Source organism: Adiantum capillus-veneris, chromosome 25 (assembly GCF_014529385.1).
Source record: "Adiantum capillus-veneris isolate H3 chromosome 25, ASM1452938v2, whole genome shotgun sequence".
Taxonomy (NCBI): Eukaryota; Viridiplantae; Streptophyta; class Polypodiopsida; order Polypodiales; family Pteridaceae; genus Adiantum; species Adiantum capillus-veneris.
The window spans coordinates 140,078,516-140,099,925 of record NC_140955.1 but is presented as its reverse complement, the minus strand read 5'-3'; the positions used below and the strand labels follow the sequence as shown (position 1 = coordinate 140,099,925).

General features: G+C 43.3%; 2 pseudogenes; both read left to right on the top strand.

Moving 5' to 3' along the window:
- Positions 1 to 8,236: 8,236 nt before the first annotated feature.
- LOC147425756 (uncharacterized) lies at positions 8,237 to 9,699 on the top strand (annotated as a pseudogene).
- A 622-nt stretch (positions 9,700 to 10,321) lies between these two features.
- LOC147425755 (uncharacterized) lies at positions 10,322 to 10,712 on the top strand (annotated as a pseudogene).
- Positions 10,713 to 21,410: the final 10,698 nt, after the last annotated feature.

The window sequence follows — 21,410 nt, the reverse complement described above, 5'->3', positions numbered from 1 at the left end:
TCTCTCTCTCTTTTTCTTCTCCACACACACACACACACACACACACACACACACACACACGAGGAGAGGAAGGAGAGCCAGGTATGCTCCTTCCCTCTCCTCATTCTCATGTTCCCTTCCCCTCTTTCTCTCTCCCTCTCTCTCTCTCACACACACACACACATAGTGTTTTTGAGAGAGAGAGAGAGAGAGAGAGAGAGAGAGAGAGAGAGAGAGAGAGAGAGAGAAAGAGAGAGAGAGAGAGAGTACAAACAAAAACAAAAACACACACACACATACATAAACAAAGAATGCACACACACATTGAGAGAGGAAAAGAGAGAGAGAGCATGCATAAACAAAAAACGCACGCATTGAGAGAGGAAAAGAGAGAGAGAACATGCATAAACAAAAAATGCACACATTGAGAGAGGAAAAGAGAGAGAAAACATGAATACGATCCAAAAAAACGCACACACATTGAGAGAGAAAGAGAGAGAAACTAATTTAACGTCCTAGGAAACTAATTAAAATTAAAATACCTAAAGATCTAGCCGACGAGGAGTTGAACTCAAGACCTATTATTCAAGAGGGAAATGGCATAATCAATCTATCATACTTGGCATGGGTGATAGAAAGGTTATACCATTTATCTCTTTTTATTGGCACACACATCCACACACGCGCACACACACAAGAAGAAGAGAGTTATAACGACGTAGGAAACTATCTTAAAAGACGTTAAAGATTAGATTATATGTAGACTTACATTAAATTAGATTTAGGTTTATTTTTAACTAGATTTACGTTTATTTATGCTAGATTTAGATTTACGTTATATTAGATTAGATTTAGGTCTCCATAGACTGCGATGCCTGCATGAAGCGGGTGAAGAAAGCCCTCAATGGAATATAGGGTACTGCTGCCTTCACTCATGGTGGGCTCCGTCGATCCAAAAGTACTGGTGAAATGTCTTCAGAAGATAGGGAAGAAGGTGGATCTTCAGGGTGGCAAGAGTCACTACATCCCCGACACAATGACCATCTAGACAACCTCTAGTCATTCAACAGCAACTTCAAAGTTAGTAACAAGAGCAAGAACGGTCTAAAGGGCTAATTGCTGTCATCATATGTGGATGGAGATGAGGCAGCGTCACCGCCGGAAGTTAACTCTCACATCTTTAGTGATGAGAATGCCAACTCTTGCTGAGTTATGTGAAAAATTATGTGTTAAATCAGTTTTAAGGTTCTTATAATCCCTGTTAGTTTAGTTCTTTGTTTTTAATATAACATAATTTACATTAGATTTAGATTTATGTTATATTAGATTAGACTTAGGTTTATTTAGGTTTACCCACACACACACACACACACACACACAAGAAGAGGAGAGTTTTAACGTCGTAGGAAACTATCCCAAAAGACGTTAAAGATTAGGTTAGATGTAGACTTACGGTAAATTAGATTTAGGTTTATTTTTAGTTAGATTTACGTTTATTTAGATTTACGCTTATTTAGATTTACGCTTATTTACGTTAGATCGAGTCCACGCAAGAATTACTTACGGTTTAGGGTTTAGAGTTAGACGAATAGTGAAAAGATCTACTGTGAAAAGATGTTAAGATGCTGTGAAGTGCTACAGCTAGAGAAGAGGCAAAGGGGTTTTGTCCACTACATGCAGTATCATGTAGACGTGGGTGTGTAGATTTCTTGTACCCACAAATATAGGTATTGACCAATAAAGACGAGATTATAACCCGATGGTTCTGATCTCCGTGCACCTCTAGACCGAGGTGTGTAGGGATTGGACATGACTAGAGAATGTGAGGTAAAGAGAGAGAGAGAGAGAGAGAGAGAGAGAGAGAGAGAGAGAGAGAGATAAGACGAAGAATGCCAATAGAATATTAAATAGACGAGGATGTGGGACCGTCCAACCGAAACACCTATCTCTCAACGAGGGTCTTATGTCCTTGTAATCAATGCAAGCATGCTGTGCGACGGACAAGACGTGTTTCTTTGCAGCACGTTCGCGAATTTGGCGAGTTCGATCGATCTATTATAGATCGAGTTGTTGCCAATTATAACTCATCGGATTCTGACGCTGGCCAACAAGCAGCAATCTTGCAACCCAATAGACGTATTAGTTTACTTTAATAAAACTCTAAATGTATAATGATCTGATAGATTTTTACACGACTGTATCATATTTTTATGTTGTGTAGATTGCTGAAAGAGCACATACTACCAGCTGACAATGTGATGCCAGATTCCCGAGATGAAGCAAGAAAGATTTTGCGAAACTTGGGGATGGATTACAATTCTATCCACGCTTGTCCTAATGACTGCATTCTTTTCAGAGGGGAATACATAGACATGGAGAAGTGTCCGAAATGTGATTCCGAAAGATATCGAGTAGATCTCCACGAGACAAAAATTCCACAAAAGGTTTTGCGACATTTTCCTCTGGTTCCTCTCATCAAGCATTTCTTCGAATGTAAGTCCATGGCCGCCCTAGCATCATGGCATGAGGAGAATAAATCTTCGGATGGTGTGCTACGAATTCCTGCAGATTGCGCAGCCTGGAAACATATAGATGGAACATGGTCGGATTTTGCCAGGGAAGCTCGAAATTTGTGCTTAGGCCTAGCTATGGATGGCGTAAATCCATTTGGTCAAAGATCAACATCTTACAGTGTATGGCCCGTTGTCATCGTCAACTACAACATTCCCCTGTGGTTGACTACGAAGAAGGGGCACCTATGGCTAATCTTGATTGTGCCAGGGCGATATAAAGTGGGGAATATGGATGTGTATCTTCGTCCACTATTGGAAGAGCTACAACAATTGTGGATTGGCATAGAGGTGGTGGATATGAGCCGACACACAGGACGACGGAATGCTTTGATTAGAGGCATTCTAATGTGGACCATGCATGAATATCCCGGGCTAACAGAATGCTCAGGTGATCTATTGACACTCCTCACTGAGACACTGTAAATCTTGTTTTTTCCCATAGTTGTTCTATTATCATGTGTATACATGCAGGACTTCAAACAAGCGGATACAGAGCATGTGTCACATGTGGACCTAGACTGAATGCACGTAGGTCACCCTGATTGAAGAAGCAAATCTACGAAGGTCATCAAGCGTATCTTCTAGAGAATCATGTGTTACGCGACGGCTTTTTGGGAAGAGAGCCACCAAGGATGTCTGCACAAGCATGGTTAGAGCAGAAGGAGATGTGCGATGACGGATTGCCTCCAGGGATGAAGAGACTATCTCTATGGTACGAGTTACCATACTGGCCCTGACTCATGATCAATCACTTGCTCGATCCAATGCACATATTCAAGAATGTGGGTAATCTACTATGGGACCATCTGACCGGCAAGAAAGATACTTTGGGAGCCAGAGTTGACCTTAGAAATGTGGATCGTATGGAGCAATATTGGCCGCAAACAGCGTCTGATGGATCGATAAAACTCCCTAAAGCACCATGGATTTTCACAGGAGCCCAAGAACGCAAAGTAAAAGAGACCATTTGATCTTTGCGGACCCCCACTGGCGTAATGCACTCGCTCCGAACGTGTTTTACTAAAGAAGGAAAGCTTACCGGTTTGAAGTCACACGATTGGCATAAAATGTGTCAGGTACGTTCATAGTGGACTTTAATATCATTGCGTAAAATGTGGACTTTAATATCATTGCTGCACATACTCTATAGTTTATTTTACCGGTTGCCATTGAGGGATGTTTGTCTCTCGACATCCGTAACACAATCTACAAACTTGCAAAGCTGGTGCAATGGATCTCACAAAAGGAGATCAACGTAGACTCCATATCATTCGCCAAACTAAATGCTGCGGAGCTTGTGTGCATGTTTGAGAAACATTTTCCTACTACAATGCTAACCATTCAGGTGCATCTTCTTGTTCACATAGTTGATGAGGTGGAAATAGCTGGCACAATTCATTCCAGATGGATGTTCTTATTAGAACGTTTCATGAAAACGCTTAAGGGATATGTGCGTCAAAAGGCACGTCCGGAGGGTAGCATGGCAGAAGGTTGGTTGGTATCAGAGTCCCTAGTGTACATTGGAGAGTGGCTAGACGGATTTGATAAAGCCCGGGACACGCTATGGCGAACCATAGATGATGAGCGCATATCTAGGATTGTCATGTGCAATCTCAGTGTTGAGAAGAAGATGACGGAAGATCTAGAGGCTAAAATCAACCGATTTTGTATGCTTCACAATCCAGTGATGCAAAAGTGGATTTCACAATATGAGGATGCAAAGCAAGAGCGACAAAGGGCACGAATCGAGTGGAGACGGGGAAGACAACCACCGATGCACTATCCAGCGGTTCTGGAGAGCCTACCAACCTTCATGAGCTTAAGATGGTTGCACAACCAATTGAAAAGTGCACAACAATGCGGTGACGAAGTGACTGAGGAAGAGTGGGAGTTCTCTCGGGGTTGCGCGACCAAGGTAAGTTTGCAATGTACGACTAGCAAGTGACTTTATTTATAAACGTTTGAACGGCCACTCATAATCTTTGTTCGTTGTAGTATAAGTCATACACAGCAGCATGGTGTAAAGGTCGACATTTTAGGGTGGAACGAATCGACAAAAAGCGTTTTACTCAAGATTGTGGAATCATGGCAAAATTTGAACAGTCTAGTGGACGACGTTCCTCTGATGCAGATCCTGTGGTGGCGGAACTCACTTACTTCGGCACGCTGCAAGAGATTTTGAGGATCGATTACAGAGGATTTTTTGTCGACTTGTTCGACGTGCAATGGTTCAAGATAATCATGGAGGGTCGCAACGCTACTGTGCGTAGAGGAGAGTCTGGTTTTCTTGAGGTGGATTCTACTAAGAAATGGACTGACCTAAGAGACACTTCCGTACTACCCGAGCATTGTGAACAAGTAAGTATGTAAATAGTTAACATCCCCCTTTTACAAGTTATGTGCTTGAAAGCTCTCATGTAAGTTATGTGGCTCTGGCAGGTAATATTTCATACGTCATAGAGGTAGCCCCTCGTAGTGCAAGGACGTATGAAGGCTACCATGTGCCAATCACAACGGCATCAATGGAGGAGATCAGAGAAGATGCTCAATCAGAAGCCGCTGCGGTGGTGCCAGACGAGCATCAAGATGCTACTACTCTATATGGGGTGCATGCAGAGGAGCTACAAAATGAAACAGAGGATATGTGTTTAAATGGAGAGCTCTATATAGATATAGGAAGTTATGCTGAGTTATGCGAGGATGAGAGAGAGATCTCTTAAAGCCACAAATATTGTATTTGAACAATTTTGCTCCGTGTTGTAAAAGCTCTGGCTCTCTAAGTATCTTCCATGGTGTATAACGCTCTTTTCTACTCGCGCTCACATCTTTTGATTGAAAATTCTGATTTTTTGACTTGCCTCTTCTATCACTCAATTCATTGCGTCATTGTATTTATATGCGTCATTACGTCATTGTATTTAATGGTCTTTGCGTCATTGTCTACTCTATTCATTCAATATTAAGTTTAAATATTCGTGTGTTTAATGCAGGTATGGATGATGAGGAGTTTCTTTCTTCTTTGTCACCGCAGCAGAGACAGTGGTACGTGGAGCATCATCGCGCGTTCCTACTCAATCCGCATCTCCCTCTCTTTCGGAGCATTCGGCGCGCTCCCAAGCTTCGGCGTCAACGAGACGAGCTTCACACTCGTCTAGACACCGGCGCTCTAGTGGTGGCGGTGGCGGTTGTTTTGGGGATTCCGCCACCGATGCCTCCACACCGCCTCGTGTTCGACGAGGCTCTTTACCTCCCCTTCTTTGCCCGCCCCCACACCAGCCACAACATCGCCATCTATGCCAGGTTTTGCACGGCTGACTGTTCCTAGAAGCTACACACCTCTACCTACTCCGCCAGGAGCCACCCCACTCGACACTCCTCGCTTCGGGGCCCAGACGCCGGTGGAGACACCTGACGTCCGTACCCCCATCGACACGCCGCTAGAGACCCCTGCCGGGACACCCAGGTTCACGCATCAGCGGCCAGAGGGCTTGTCTTACTCCATCGACTTTAGCGGTGGCATCATCATGGATGATGACGGCAAGAAGGTGATCTCGCGCATGCGTGGTCTTTGCTCTCAGCTGTTTAGACACTACATACTAAAAAAATGGAGTGAAGTACCAAGTGATTTAAAAAACAGAGTCATCAGCATACTTCATGATGAGTTTCCCGTTCCAACACGGGATCAGCGCTTCAATGAAGACCTGATGAAGATTCGAATGCGCGAATACTGCAAACACAAGCGTTCCGAAGTGCAAATCAAGAATGGGTGGAACAGGCCAGATTGGCTGGCCAAAGAAGATTGGAAGAATGCGAAGAAAGCAGCGCGCGAGAATCCCGACAAGTGGAAGCAACAAAAGGATGCAGCCTGAGCGCGAGTAGAGGCAGGGAGCTCGCACCACTTGGGGAGCGGTGGATGGGCATCATTTGAGGCCGATTTTGTAAGTGTTTTCACATTGCTCTTTATGTTCGATAGTTTAGGGTTTATGAGTTTTTTAATTCTAACATAATGAAATCTTTGTATGTTTTGACAGTGGTCGATGACAGGAGGTGATCCCACACCGTACGAGCGCGAGTACGCAGGCAGGAAGGGCTTAAACGCCCTGATGGACATTCTCAATTCTCGCGGCGGCATGGTTAGTATTAGGGTTTACTCTTTTTTATTTTTTGTATTGTTTTATAAATGTCGTTATATGTTTATACTTACTGAAAGTTGTCTTATTGTCTTTTTTTGCAGAATCCGACAGATACGCCGCTTGGACGCGATGAGACGTCTGACTAGACGACGCCAGTTTAGCCGTAGCTAGATAGCATTAGTTTAGGGTTTCTCATAGCTTATGTATCATGAGACGGATTTTATACGTCTTTTTGAACCATGTATATTATTACATTTATCACTGCAGTTCCTTTTGCCAATCAATTCTTTATGCCTATGATGTTGTACAATTGTCATTATTACATTTGCCAATCAATTCATTTTGCCTATGATGTGTACAATTGTCAATTTTGCAAACAATGCGTCTTGTGGGTGACTATTTTGGGTCTATTATCTACCCTTGCACTTTTTTTAAAAAGTGAATCAAGTACAATATGGTTGATGGGTGGCAGGGGATTCAATGCCTTGCCACCAAAAAAAAATTCTCTCGGGCGTAGCTATTTATGGCTCTGTAGCGTCGCTTTGAGCGTCGCTATAGTCTTCAGTGTAAACGTCGCTATAACCGTCGCTAGGAGCGTCGCTATGAGCGTCTCTATATAGCGACGCTTATAGCGATGCATATAGCGACGCTCTCGTAGCGACGGTTTTAGCGACGCCAGGGGTTATAAAAACCCAGTGTATTTCCGTCGCTAACAGCGTCACAAGAGCACACAACCTCTTATAGTGACCGTCGCGTGCACACACAGATTGTGACACACATAGGCACTCCATTAGGCAAAATTTGGACTCACAAAGGGGCCCTTTAAGGAGTTTGACTTTACCTCTCTCTACCAAAACGAGCGCATGGATAATTTTTTGCAAACAAACTCTAAAGTTGGCAGAGGTTTGACAGTTAGAATGTCCTCTTCAAACTCTATCTACTGATATATAGCACGCCATGAGATTCCTCATATTTTAGAAGATTCTTTTTTTGATTCACTTAGATTCCGACAGAGTTGTCACATCATAGGTGAATCAAAAAAAGAATCTTCTAAAATATGAGGAATCTCATGGCGTGCTATATATCAGTAGATAGAGCTTGAAGAGGACATTCTAACTGTCAAACCTCCGCCAACTTTGGAGTTTGTTTGCAAAAATTTATCCATGCGCCCATTTTGGTAGAGAGAGGTAAAGTCAAACTCCTTAAAGGGCCCCTTTGTGAGTCCAAATTTTGCCTAATTCTCTCTCTCTCTCTCTCTCTCACCCAGAAACCGGACGGCCCGCACCTTCTTCCATCAGTCTGGTCTGTAGCTTGCCTCCTTTCACCCATTATAAGTTATAACTTGGTCCTCAAATCCTCCTAATTCGAAGACTTCAGAATCGTAGCGTCGATGCAGCTTCTCCAGCTTTGCTTGACTAGTGTCGATTTAAACCGTTCAAGTACCAAGGTCAAGCTTGCTACAAGCTATGTAGCAGGCAATGTTGTTTCTTGAGCATCTTTTGCACGTCGACCTGCAGATATCACAGTACATCTAGGGGGTGTTGATTATTAATGGGGACTTCTATCAACAACTGGCTTTCCTTCTCGTTGTCTCCTTACTTGGCTATAGAGGAAAGATCCCCTGCAGAGGAAGCTGAATTTGTCGCTCATTAAAATGCTATGCATGGCACAAGAGGTGTGTACAGAGGCGCTCACCTCAACCTTTATCAAAGCAGCGATCATGAACATCATCAACACTAACCGCCAGCTTAGTTGCATGCGGAAAGTTTGAGCTCTCCTTTGAGTTCTGCCTGCTACAGTAGCGGCTGCACATCCGCTTCCTTATGCTTTTCTTATTTACCTGCAGAAAATCACGGCTCCTTCACCTCTCAGAGGCTTGATATTGCTCGCATCAGGCCACATTCAGCAGGCACCAGCTATCATAGAAGCTTTTCCCAACTCGTCCTCTTCATCTGGTAAGCATTCATGGTCATTTAGCAATTTCTTCTCCTCATTTTTCAATGTAAGTAGCGACTCCTTGAAGTAAGTGTAATTAGTCACTCCTTGATCACGCTTCTTTGAGCCTTAATTATTCCTGCCTCTTAAATGAAGACATCGAACATCCACAATGCCTACCAACAATGTGCATGCAGTTTTCTTGCTTCCGAAAATTGATTATTACCTTTGCGCGTTGCTTCGCGAAGCTCCTTCACTCTCACCATGTTTTCTCTTCTGGTCTTCTGTAGTTATCTCTCGCATACACAAATATGTCCTTATGCCGGCTAAGCTAGTTTACCTCTTGGCTGTCCTGCACCTAAGGTTCGAGGGAACTCGTGAATTAAAGGGTCTTAGCAAGTATTTGTACATGCAGATGGCCTCACTTTAAAGATTTGGAGCAGTTTGCACCTGTGCAGCCGCACTACCTGATGAACACAGGTTTGGTAAATATGGTAGGAGGCAACGGTGATGTAGGTTACGATTTAGAAGATCGTCACGATCCTTGTCAACACTATTTCCAGGCAGAGGCAACAAGTCATCTTAGTAATATATTGGCTCTACAGAACTTTGGTGTCCGAGTGAAGACTGAAGATGGGCCTAAGCTGGAAGACTTCCTAGGATCTGGAGGGCCAGATTATAACCATGCGGGAAATGAAAGCATGTAATATCATCACCCTCATGACCATTGCACGCTGGAGGTTGGGATCAACATCAACTCCACGCCCTTCCCCACATCATCATCTTCATCACCGTCATACAAGCAGATACCCCCCTCCATCCATGTTGTCGGAGCTTCTGGACCACTCTATAACCACAATGCAGACAATCTACCCCAGACAAGAGCAGTTCCACTCCTTGATCATTACGATGTACAATCAAGCAAGTTTCTTCACTTGCATGGCCATCAGCCCAATCCCACTCCTAACTTTCTTCATTTCCCACCATCGCTGCATCCTCAAGCTCCTTTCGTGGTTGACAATTTGTTGACGACAAGCACTGTTGCAACGAGACATGGCTCCATGGTTATGGAGAGTTGAGGAGTTCATTAACGTTGTGGAGAAGGCGTGCGAGTTTACGTTGCTGTCACCTGATGCTTCCGCCAGCTCGCGTGTAGTTGCAGCTCGTCTCTCTTTCAATCTCTGACAGGAAGCCCTCTTCTCGGCATTGCCCAGCTCTGCCTGCCACAGTGCAAGCTCTCTCTTCGCTACACACACACGCGCGCATATCCACACGCCCTTTCTCTCCAACATGCACCCGTCTAGAGGTAAGCACAATTTCATCAGATCAGGCAAGCATATTGGCATTTTATCCCCACGCAAATCCTACATTCTTGCTGAGTTAAATCTTTTCAAGCTTTAGACTACCTCTCTATCCAAAACTCGTACCTTATTTGTATGTCTTTGAGCTGCTCATCTTAGCTCAATCTTATTTTTGATCCTTATAGACCAAGATCATCATCATCATACAAAGCCAATTCTGTATTGTGTGCTTTCCAATTCAGCTGTATGACAAATTATTGATCCTTAATTTCAACTCAAACCAATTGAAACATAAATTCTAGTGGCCACGGGGGGCTTCTTGGGGCTTAATCAATGCTAATTTGAACATTTTGGAGAGATATATTGGGAGCTCTTGTTAAGAAGGGCACTTGATTTAAACATGATGGAGATGGACACAGAGATGGAGATGGAGGAGGTGCGATCAGAGGAAAGAGCTATGTATGGGCAAGGAGGTGGTGCAAGTGAGGAAGGGGTGTTGTGCTCAGTGGGTGCGAGCGGCGAGGGCTTTGATGACGAGCTGTCTATGTTGCCGCGCCACACCAAGGTCATTGTGATAGGCAATAATCGAACAAAATCTGTTCTAGTTGGCCTGCAAGGAGTTGTGAAGAAGGCGGTTGGCCTTGGAGGCTGGCATTGGCCGGTACAATGCCATGACATTATATCTCATTGCATTATCTTGGGAAGGTCTGCTTTTGCTTATCTTCTTTGCTGTGTTGCATTGTCTTGACAGAAAAACAAACATCCCCCATACCACCTCTGTCAATCTTTGAAGGCCTCTCTCTCGCACCTGAATTCCACATTTTAATTTTCATGTTTAGGGTTAGATTTTATTCTGCCTTTGAAGTAAGCATTCTCTCATCTGCATTCATTTTTAAACAAAAAATTACTAATCATCTCTGCAGGCCATCGTAACTCCTCACCTTGTTTTGTGTGCATAGAGCACATGAGGAGGAGATTAAGGGATTGATAGATTAAATAGTACGGTGTACCTCCAATATTTTCTACACTCAAGGAGGTACCAATATATCTCATTCTACAATTCCAAATCAAGTGGGTACAACAAAACTTTGAGGAAGAAACAATAAGCTGACTAGCAATAGACTACACTTTCAGAGGAGCATGTGATCCCAATCCAATAACTACATATGTGTGATTGTGTGTTCATGTATTTGTATATGTGTGTGTGTGTGTACGTATATGTGGACACATGATGTTTGCATGCTGCATCTCTCTCTCTCTCTCTCTCTCTCTCTCTCTCTCTCTCTCTCACACACACACACACACACACACACACACACACACACACAAGTTGTTGTTTTCATACACTTACATACACATATACTCCTGATGTAGTGCATTTAAAATCTAAACTAAGCAGCACTTGGCATTAAATGCTCATGACCTCGGTACACATGATGTGACACGCACATTTTTTAGGCCTAGATACTAGAAGCATAAGTTTTGGTCACACTTTTTGGTACATAGAACACCACTTGGGGCTCTTAATGAACTTGGCACTAACTCTTTGGAAGTATTGAAACAAGCAAGGATGCTTTCCCTGGCCTATATCTCACACGGGCATGGGAGGAGATGGGATCTACGGTGGGATGATTGAGCACCGTAGATCTCGGGCTTCCGTGGACAATGTAAACTCGGGAAAAATGTAAACTCGGGTATCCGAGTTTACTTCGCCCCTCCCTCCTGCCCCCAAGGATTGAACCCACAACCTAGGGTTTGAGGGCCATGTGGCCTATCCACCACGTCCGCGCATGTCACTGTGGAATGTACACGTTTCCATGGAGTTTTGACATGCAAAAGTATCGGGGCGAGCAAAAGTAAACTCGGGTATTTTTGTAAACTCGAGTTTACTTTTGCGACAAGATCTACGGCGCGCGCCTAATGTCGGGGCCCAAAAGTGATGGGAGCCTTTGATCGCATCTCCCATGCCCGTGTTAGATATAGCTGAGGGAAACTTTCCCTTCCCTGCTTACCCCGTGAAGACTTAAACCTCCCTCTCTGTTCAACGCACTTATGTGTGGCTTTCCATGTAGTGTGAAGATACCTATCGCGCCTGTGCACTCACATCACAAGCCTCATCTCTTCTGCTCAAGTCTAACGCACTCATGATGGTGGCCTCGTCACCACTTGAGAGAGTGTATAGCTCTGCTCACTCATTCAATGGATGGGAACCCAATGTCTGTACTGATGATGATAGGTCACAGAAACTGTTCTGTGCCTACAACAATGCAAGTTGTCTGGGAGCGGACGTTGACTAGATGAGGAACAAGGAAAGGCATGTTATCTTAATACTCTTTCATTCTTTCTCTTGGGCTGAGAAGGATTAGGCTTGTTGAGGCACTTCTGAAAGGTGTGATAGCCTAGGTTTGGTTTGTTTTCATTTGCTTAGCACCTTGAATAGAGGCTGTATTGTTTGTTGGTTTGGTGATGTTGACTGGTTCATCTCTTTGATCCCTTTGACTCGTACATCTCTGGCCTTTGGGCATCAAATCTACGTAATCTTCACGACAAATCTCTATTGGGTTGGAGCTTGGAGCCTTTGTTTACATACTAACTCTAGATAATCTTCACGTCAAATCTCTATTGGATTGGAGCTTGGAACCTTTGTCTACATACTAACAAGGGTTTGGTTACAAGAACCTCTCTGCACATATAGCAATAATTTCCTTTGGTAACCAGCCTTGATATGGATGGCTATTGCTCATAAGTTGACCAATGATAGTGGATATGCATGCTAACTTGGCTCAAGGCTCAATTACTTTCTGGTGTGCATAATAACTTGGTTCTGGGAATGTCTCTACAAGTTTTGGATGGGTAAGTAACCGTCTTTGGTATAGTTGGGGTTTGCTCGAGAATATTCACTATCAAAAAATGTTCCCTCTCTCTCTCTCTCTCTCCATATCTATCTATATATATATATATATATATATATATATATATATCGCTCTCGCTCTTGTTAGAGTAGCCTTTTGTGAAAAGAAACACGCATTCCTTTTGGCATAGACATGGTATGCTTGGCTATGGTTCAGGAGACGCCCAATGTTATTAGAAATAATTAAGAAGTATATGACGTTGTTTATATTGCCTTAAACCTCGTGTGAGGGTCTCTTATGAGATGGCATGGTTTATTTTGAAAAGTATCCGTTTTTCAAACAAAACTCTGGCCAAATTTTTCAAAAAATTGGAAGAACATTGGAACAACATCACTTAGCTATTTGCACACTCTGTTTGATTGATGGGCTCTATGATGGTAATCAGTGCTTGTCGATAATCTCTTATAGTCATGGGACTCTGACTTGGGTATATTTGGGTATCACTTGGATTACGACACTTCACTAGCCTCCCCTAGGATGTAATGACCTATGGGATGTAATGTCTTCTTAACTAGACCTTTAAGGAATGCACTATTAGGATTAGTAGTAGGTTAAGTTTTTAGTGGATTGACATGAATAAACTGATTAGACATGTTGATATTTGTCTATACGCATTCAGAACTAACGAATTGTTACTCTGTTTGTATGGATGCATGTAAGGGTCTATCTTGTCTGTTGTTGCTTACGTTGCTGCTATCTGACACAGATGGATGACAATATCATCCTCCCTTTTTTTTTAACTCCAAGACTTGATGGGGTCTTTATATTGTAAAATGCAAAATATATGAAATGACAAAAGGTGTTTTGTATTATTTTGTTGAGATCACGAGTCTAGATTTTGATGAGCAAGTGATTGTTCAGTTGTGGTTAAGTAGCCTTAGAATAAATAAACACACACACTCTTAAACACAAGGTCATTGCAAGAAATTGTTGTGATCAAGGCTCTGATTCTTGGGTACACTAAACCCAACAAACTGTAGATACCCACTGCTCTAATCCCTGAAAAGGTCAGTAGGTGTTAGGTGGTGTCTCATAGACCAAGAGTGGGGTTCCTCCTCCTAGTCATGATATCCTCTTTAGGATGATTGGTTCTAAAAGCAGTAGGAACTACCAAATCTTTGATCTACTTGCAGCTAATTTGTTTGATTATTTTCACTTACTTTTCTCAGGAAAAGAGTCACAGGTTAACTATCCGAGTAAGGGTAAATATTGACTCATTTACTGGCTAACAAGGCCTTAAAACTCCAATTGGATTACAAAGCATGATGAGTAATATACCTTTTTCTGACTACTTTATCCTTGGCCATTGATGATGGAAACTAGCCTAAAACTTGACTTTTTCAATACTAAGACACTCATCACTCTGATGAGGTAGTAGGCCCAAACTCCATGGGCCTACTACCTCATAGAGTATGGTGCTTGGGATAGGGAGGGAACACACACACAAACACACACACATACACACAAGTTGTCGTTTTCATACACTTACATACACATATACTCCTGACGTAGTGCATTTAAAATCTAAACTAAGAAACACTTGGCATTAAATGCTCATGACCTTGGTGCACATGATGTGGCGCTCACATTTTTGAGGTCTAGATAATAGAAGACATAAGTTTTGGTCAGACTTTTTGGTACATAGGACACCACTTGGGTCTCTTAATAAACTTGGCACTAACTCTTTGAAAGTATTGAGACGAGCGAGGATGCTCTCCCTTCCCTTTTCTCTGACACCTATGCTTACCGCGTAAAGACTTAAACCTCCCTCTCTGTTCAATGCACTCTGAGTGCATTTGGACTTCCATGTAGCATGAAGATACCTCTCGTTCCTACACACTTACATCACAAGCCTCATCACCTCTCCTCAAGTTTGCGCACTCACGATGCTAGCCTCGTGACCACTTGAGCCAGTGTATACCTCTGCTCACCCATTCAATGGATGGGAACCCAATGTCTGTACTGATGATGACAGGTCACAGAACATCATGAGCCTCATCACCTCTAGTGAAGTCTGCGCACTCACGATGATAGCCTCGTGACCACTTGAGCCAATGTATACCTCTGCTCACCCATTCAATGGATGGGAGCCCAATGTCTGTACTGATGATGACAGGTCAGAGAAACTGTTGTGTGCCTAAAACTATGCAAGTTGACAGGGAGAGGACGTTGATTGGATGAGGCAATACTACTGGTGTCACGGGCTCTCTGCTATATAATATGGTGAGTGCTATCTTCTCTAGCTCACTTAGTTCTGTTGCATTGTCAGGAGTTTTTTGGAGCAAGGGATTGCGCATATGTACATATACATGCATGGTACATATACATGCATGGTGCATCAAATAAAGAATTGCCCATTTTTCAGAGCCAGGTGGTTACGTGGGGCCCACATGTGTACAGGTAGGACAGGGTGTACATAGTGCATCGATTTTCACTATTACCAGTACCACTGTGTGTTTTCTACAATAAGGAGGAGTTGGTAGCGCGTAAAACTTCTCGAGGAATCTATCCTCGGGCCGACGACATGAGGTAAGTAGGTGCCTCAGATGGCATCTAGTGGCGTCAGGAGGGTGAACGGGGTCAATATTTGCACGCGGATGAGGACGGACACAACATGGGTGTTTTCTTGTGAGAGTTATCCAGAAAGGTCATCATTAGGACCACTTTTTGGGGCCACTTCACGTGGTTGCGAGACGCATTATTGAAAAGAAATGAGTGCCAGGTGTGCGGATGATGCAAAAAGGTGACAGCTATGCACTGCGAGGTCAGTTTTTGGCCTGTTTGGGGTACGTTTGAGGTCATCTAAAAGGCCACGGGTGCCCAACTAATAAAGCTAAGTGTGGGAACTGAAAAAACAGAGAGAAGACTAGAAAAAAATGTGGAGAAGGGAAGAGGATCAGCCGCAACTGTGTTTTTTGCTGTTTTTGGAGCATTTTTTGGCCCTAAACTGCTCATCCAAGGTCGGATTTGAGCACTTTGACATTGTAGACTGGGGTTTTTGGGCGTTCCGGACGCAATGGCACTGTCCATTTTTCCAAATTCCTCACAGATTTTCTGCTATTTTTCTGTGTAAACTTCTCCGATGAGTGAAGCCTCTGCTTAACTTGTGGTTGTATCTGGTGTATTTCCTCAATACTGTGTAAACTATTTGCCCCATTGGTGTTGGGCTGAGCTTCATTGAGTCTAAACAATAGAAATTTGCCTCCTTTGAGCTGAATTGAGAGTGTGTGTGTGAGTGTGTATGTGTGAGTGTTGAGTGGGCAAGTGGGAAATCTCTCTCTTCTCACTCCGTTTGTGTGTTTTCTATCTCGGCCAAGGTGGTTGTGTAAGCCGAGTGGTGCCCCATAATGTGTGTGTGTATCATCCCAAGAGTGTGTGTCGGGTCATTATAGAGGCGTTGTGTGTGTTTCCATCCCTCTCACATTCTTTTGGCGTCCCTACTGAGGATCTTCTTCGAGTACCTTCTGCTTCGAGCTTCGAGCTTCGAGATTCGGGGCTACTGGTTATAGGTTACAGGGACAGGTACAGGTACAGGTGATTCACACAGGTACAGGTAGTTGGAGTACAGTGATATACTAGCAGTGATGTCACTTGCAGTTGTTGTGGGTATGCATCACTTGGCGCCTATTTGAGCGCATTGTCTGCTGGATTGTACGTTACTTGTGGAAACTGCCATTGTACGCATTTGTGGAGCCATACTTGGTTGTATTTGGCAGTCCCAGCCATTTCTGAGACTTGGTCTGGAAGATAGTCATTTCTGAGACTTGACTATACGCGATTTGCATTAGGCTTCGTGTGAGGGTCGATAGCGTGAGGTTTTTATTGAGCTGGGGGGTTCTCAAATGTGGAGATCCTTTCGGTGATACAGGTAGCTGGAGCACCCTTTTTGTGACCTCGCCATAGGCTATGTACTAGTGAGTCCTACTTGATGCTCGGATTCTATTGTTGACAGTTTATGAATACATATACAGTCTATATTTTGGGTTCCTAATGCTCTATTTCTGGGGAAACTCTGTCAAAATTTTCCGAAGTTATGATGACTAGTTTTTTGGTCTTTTGAGCCATTTATGTTGTTATGCTGCTGAAATTTTGGCAAAATCAGAGGTTAAGTCAGGTGTGCCTTCTTGGGAGCTTCATGGTTGGCTTTAATGGATGATCAAAATGGCCCTCAATTTACTCCATTTCATTTAACTGAAAGAATCCAGATAAATGTTCATGTGTCCAGGAAGATTTTTTTCAGCAGCGCATAGTCTTTATGTTCGGGCCAAGAAGATTACGAGAGATCTTGGAATGTCCTTTGCCTGTTGTCATTCCAATGATTAACTATGAAAACTCATTTGATGTGCATGTGTTTGTCCTTATCTAAAGCTGAGCTCCATTGAAGTTTCTAGGGATTGGGTAGTCAAAAGTTTTGGGTTCTTGCACGTGTGTTCAAAGGGGTTCTCAAAGCATTGTAACTTGGGTAGCCATGGCTTTCTCTTATCCGGAGTTTCATGGAAGAAGTGATGAAGATGTGGAAGATTGTTTGGAAAAGATGGAGGTTGCCTGCATTAGCAACCAGATTCATGACCCTGCGCAGATGTTACGGCTTCTCCAAATTTGTTTGAAGAGTGATGCACGAGTCTGGTCCAAAACATTTGAAGAGGAGTTGCGTGCAACGGATCCACCTGTAAGATTGAGTTGGGACAATCTAAGGCATGGGTTGGAAGTGGAGTTTGTGAAGATAGAAGATCCTGACAAAGTGTAGCAAGAAGTACAAGGTTTGGTGCAAAAGGAAGGTGAGCCAGTAGATGCGTACATACGTAAGTTCTCATTGACATAGGAGCGGATGTGCAAGGACTTAGCACCACAGGTACCCCCTCCTGACATGATGAAGAAGGACAGGTTCTTGGTTGGTCTTTGGGAGAATATACGTTGGAGAGTGGAGCTAAAGAAGCCTAGGACATATGAAGATGCACTAGAGGTAGCAAGGAACAAAGAGTGGAAGCTGAGAAAAATGAGCCAGTTAGGGGTGGAGTCTTTGCCAATGAGTTCTGAATTTCAGCCTATACAGTCTTTACAAGGTCGCATGTCAGGGGTTCATCATGAACCAGTTGTTCCTGTTACTACTCAGGTTATGCCAGCAGTGGTCACTACATCGGTGCAAGATGATGGGCTAAGGCAAGACATGAGGCAAGTGGTAGATTTGATGAAGAATCTCAGCCTAAACATGCTAGGTCAAGTGGGAAATAATCGAGGTCGAGGGAGGTTTGCAAATCAGCCAGGAGGTGAAGAAAGGCCTAGGAATGGTGTTGGACAAAGCAATGGTAGGTTTTGGAGGCAGACGTCCACATGTTACAATTGTGGAGAGTTGGGTCACATCAGCCCGCAATGTGATAAGCCACCAAGGATGGGGGGAGACATGTATCCATTGCCAAGACAGGTGCTAACTAGGTCAAATGATTATGGCATCGAAATTAAGGGAGATGAAGGAACCAATGGACTGACCCAGGAGGAAAAGGGAAAGAAAAAAGTGCTAAGTGTAGTCACTTTGGAGAAGGCATCAAAGCTAGAGGATACATTAGTGATGCCTATTGGGAAGAGGACCATAGAGGATAAGGAAGGAAGAAGTGCCCCAGGTCCTAGTAAGAAGAAAGGAAAGATCCATGAAGGCGAGGATGTCAAGGCCAAGAGGAAAAGGAGATCACGTCGAAAGTTTCATGTTTCAGATTTTCCACTAGGGGATGGGCAATTAAGCTATGACTTGAAGGAGGATCTACGAGCAGGAAGGCAGATGTTACTTTTGGGCAGCTTATAGAGATGGTGCCTAAGCTAAAGCGACAGTGGAAGAGGATGGTTAACCCAATGGAGAAAGAGCCAGAGAGAGGTTCAGTAAAGGTGTTGGCAATGGATGAGCTACCAGACATTTGTCCAATAGTAGATGTGTGGCATAAAAGGAAAAATTTGGGACAAGGTTATGTGGATGGCGGAGCCCAAATATGCGTCATAACACACTCATGTGTTGAGAAGATGTGTCTCACAGTGGCTGGGGTGTCAGGTTTTCGGATCAGATTGGCAAACCATCAAAAAGTAAAATGCTTGGGTGTTGTAAAGAGCTTAGAAGTGGAGGCATATGATGCAAAGGTAGTGGTTGATTTTCATGTGATGCCAGCAGGGTTGGGAGCATATCCTATTATACTGGGCAGACCATGGTTACGTGCAGTGGGAGCTGTTCAAGATTGGCGACATGGTACGATTAGCCTCTATGGAAAGACAGGCACCAAGAAGCTTTATAATATGGACACAAAGAAACGATTAGAGGAGCTTTATGAAGATGAGGATGAGTCTAGTGATGAAGACTCTTCCACGGTGACAGATGAGGACAGTGATAGCACTACCAGCAGTGATGAGAATGCTGATGTTGCATTTCTTTTTATGGACGAAGAAATCTAGGAGTTTGGTTTAGTTGCATTTGCGAATGAGGTTGAAGATGAAAGTCAAGGGCCTTATGAAGTGATTGAAGGGCTGATTCAAACCAAGGTTGATTTGTCAAAGAAGCAGGAATTGATGACACAAATGATCAGTGAAGACCTCTCAGCTATGGAGAAGGATATATATTTGCACATGCTGGCTAGTTTTCCTGATTTGTTCATTACTTCATATGAAGAGATCAGAGGGTTCAAGGGCGAAGAGATGCATATAGAGCTGAAAGAAGGTGCTAAGCCAGTGCGGAAAAGGCTAAGAAGGATAGGTCAAGAGCAAATGGAATCCTTGAGAGAAGAGGTGGAAAAGTTGTTGAAGGCAGGGTTCATAGTCCTTGTGGAGACCATAGAATGGGTGAGTCCAGTTGTAGTCAGTCCAAAGAAGGATGGGAAGTGGAGAATTTGTGTAGATTTTAAACCCTTAAACGCAGCCACTAAGAAGAACACATATCCTCTTCCATTCATCGATCAGATCTTGGATTCAGTGGCAGGTTATGAGAGGTACAGTGTGTGTGATGTTTTTTCAGGCTATTTTCAATTGAAGATTGCTCTTAAAGACCGCACAAAGACCACTTTTATTACGCCATGCGGCTGCTATTGCTACACAGTATTTCCATTTGGGTTGTCAAATGGACCTTCCTTCTATCAAGAGAGAGCAAATTGGGTGTTGGAACCATTCATTGGTAGTTGTGTTAAAGCTTTTATGGATGACTTCTGTGTTTATAGCAGTAGGGTTGAACACCATGAGAAGCTGCAGATGGTATTGACTCGATATGATGAATGTGGAGGACAACTAAATCCAAATAAATGTCATCTAGCACAGCCAAGGGTGACGTTATTGGGCCATGTGGTGTCAGAAAATGGCATTGAGGCTGATCCAGACAAGGTTAAGTCTATTATTCTTCTTCCATCACCTACGAGTATGAAGCAATTGGCAACTTTTATACACAAAGTGAAGTACATGGCAAGGTTTATTCCATTGTCTTCTCAGATTCTTTATCCATTACAACAAGTGGCAAAGCATGATCCATTGCAATGGAATGACAAGTGTGAAGAAGTGTTTCAAGAGGTGAAAGAGGTGTTAGGGGGCTTGTCAGCCATGCAGGCTCCTGATTGGGAGAAAGTATTTTATGTAAATCCCTCAGTAGGGGATGATGCCATTGGAGCCATGATATTGCAAAAGGGTAAGGGCAGCCATTATATGAGGCCAGTGTATTGTGCAAGCCGAGTGAAGTTGGTAGCGGAGAGAAAGTTCTCGGAAGTAGAGCTAGTGATGGCCAGTGTAATATTTGCTTGTCGACAATTTCGTCATTACTTGCTACCACGGCCTTTTGTTTTCTTGACGAGTTATGCCTTTTTGCCACAGTTAATTAATGGCACTAACATGTCAAATGTGGTGAAGAAATGGGTAATTGATCTACAAGAGTTTGAGTTCTCTTTTCTAGTGGAAGATAGTACAAGGGCTACCCTAGCTGATTTGTTGACCTACAAGGAGAATCCCCTTATGGTTAAGGAAGAGGTGGTGAGAAAGGTAGTTGAAGAACTGCCACAGATCAGCAATGCACATGTGTTGTTCTTTGATGGTTCATACAGAAAGAGCCATGATGCAGCTTCAGGGGGTATAGTACTTTATCATCCAGAGGGGAAGCTAGTATGCAAGAGAGGGTTCAAATTGGATGCTCATAGTAACAATGAGGCTGAATATGCTACTCTGGAAGCCGGATTACACATTTGTTTGAAGTATGGGGTTCGAAGATTAAGCATAAAAGGTGATGCCTTGTTAGTGGTGAAGCAAGTGCTGGGTGTGTGGAAGAGCAAGAACACCTCATTGAAGGAAATGTGCTTCAGAATTAAAGGCCTGTTAAAAATTTTTGAAGCATGGATCATCAGACACATTGAACGTGCTCTAAATGGAGAGACACATGAAGCAGCTCAAGGCATGATTGGGGAGCTATTTGTGTTGAGGACCACCTTACCTCTTTATCATGGCCGGGAAAGTTTGGCTCAAGAAGAGGAGTTTTTGCTAACAGGAATCATTCCAAAGGAGATTCAGAAGTCGAAGAAGTATGGCTTTGTGCGTAGAGCATATAGGTACAAATTGATTGGTGATGTCTTA